The sequence below is a fragment of the Benincasa hispida genome, chromosome 2 (genome assembly GCF_009727055.1).
Source record: "Benincasa hispida cultivar B227 chromosome 2, ASM972705v1, whole genome shotgun sequence".
In the NCBI taxonomy this organism is placed as follows: Eukaryota; Viridiplantae; Streptophyta; class Magnoliopsida; order Cucurbitales; family Cucurbitaceae; genus Benincasa; species Benincasa hispida.
In genome coordinates, this window is record NC_052350.1 from 2,655,433 (window position 1) to 2,657,718 (window position 2,286).

Below are 2,286 nucleotides of genomic sequence, written 5' to 3' on the forward strand. Positions count from 1 at the left end.
GGGAGATCTTATCCTGGTAACGCTACGGATGCGGTCCGCTTTGTGGAATAGTTGCAAGTGTTGTGACTCATCAAAGATGATCTGATCCTGATCATTCGTGTAGGTGACATGCGAGCGGGGGCGTCCTATACAAAGAATTTGTATAAGACCTGACCACGAAGTGTTAACGTCTTGTTATATAACACCGTTCATGACAAAGACTTCACTTCACTAGGATGACCATAGGTAACATGACCTTAATCCTGAGAGAGTTGAGAACTCCTGCCATTGAGGGCGGTCCTTTGATTTGTATGGGTGCAAGTGGCCAGGCCGCCGACTCAAACCTATCACTTTGGGGATTCTTTTGATTTAGGAGCTGGGAACTCAGCTACACAAGATAGAATTCACTCCCTCCCAAAAGCAGGGGTAAGTAGATAGATAGCTTCCTTAAGGGCTGATTCCAGGGCTTGAACGATGTGACGCCACACATCTTCTCATGGCCAGAAAGGTGTTCACACATAGTTAGACTATGTTGTATTGTTCATTACAGGGATCAATGGTATTTTAAAAGTGAGATGGAACTACAAGGGAAAAATGGTAAATTGGCCCAACTGTACTTACGAGCAGCTATGAAGGGTTATCGTACTCATGATTGGTTATATCTGATGGACACAGAAATATATATGTGGTAAGAAAAGTTTAGCTGTCGGTCTTTAGTGGAATGCCTGACAGTTAACGGATGGAGGATCTCGTGGCTAAAGAGTTTAGTCAGCTATTCACGTATCGTTGGAGCTTCAAGCCATAGGTTCATAAGGTTCCCTTGGTAGATTGGATATAAGTTGAGAATCAGTTTTTGGGTCAGTTTGAAATGTTCAAATTGACAAGAGAGAGTTCGATTATATATAATATAATTGAATTGGTTAATTATATATGATATAATTGAACTAGTTAATTATATATGATATGATTGACTAAATGCATGAGATACATTATTTTGGAGGAAATTTGATATAAATATGATTTATATCAAGTAGAGGAGAAAATATTATAGTTGATATATGATATCAAACTATAGGTTATGAATATAATATGATTATATTTATTAATTTATTAATTGGGCGGTTATGAGATAATTGGCCGAGGTTTTCTCCGAATTCGTGCGATATGGGAAGTTCAATTCAGTTTTAGTAACTGAAGTGTAAAATGAAAATAATTTTCATTTTGCACAAGAGACGAATAATTGCTCACGGTGTGATAAGTATTGTATCTCTTAGTGTTGATTGCCTATACGATAGCGCCCCCTTATTAAACGATCACACACCCGCGCTTTTCTAAACGATCATCCGCGATTCTCTAAACGATCGCTTACCTCTTCCTAGATGATTGCTTAGCACCTGGGCATATCTAAATGATTGCTACCTTTTCATAGACGATCGCTTAGCTTTTACTACACGATCGTGTACCCCGCTCTAAACGATCAAGCACCCGACTATACGATAGTCTTCCCTTTCTCCCACTTGCTTGTTCGTAGTATACGAGAGCCTTTCCTCCTCCCCTCTACCAATTCCATCAAAGGCCATCCTTTGGATTCTCACTCCGAGAATACTGAGGGCTACAAGTGGTGATATCCTCCCCATTGCCTGTTGTTCGTGTGTTGCTGTACGTGTAGATGACCTGGTGTTGCTGGCCGATCACTTGCTAAACGAGAAAGAGCGAGAGGAGTTCGTTCATGGAGAGACCGAGTTTTTTGAAGAGTTTAGTCAGTTATTCACGTACCATTGGAAAACTTGATGCTTAATTTTTATGAAGTGAATTATGGATGATATGCGATGGTGAAATTACGTTGTGCACTCAAGTTTCCTTAGCGGAATCTAAGTGTAAATTCCACTGAGTTTCCTGATAAGTCCAGGGTCGAACTCAGGGACTTGTAAAAATAGATTGTGATGGTAATTTTTATGAAAATTTTGCGGTGAACGGTAACTGAATTAATTGTTGGTTTGTTGTTGATTGTGTTAATGAAAAACAAAAAAATGCAGCAGATTTGAGAAAAGTCAGTTGTGTGATAGATACACTGAGTATGTGGATGAACGAGTTGATAAGATCTTTAGCTAACGTTACTTGGGAATGCGTCAAACTATGCGATCATGCTACAACCATGCACAACAAGTCATTTTCCAATGCAAATACAATGCTGCTAAGTCTAGGACGCATGTGTTGAATGCAAAAGTGTCCATAGAGCTTATCCCTAAGTCTCTACTATTTTCCTATGCGATGATGCAAAATGCATAAAGGTAAGGTGACCGCATA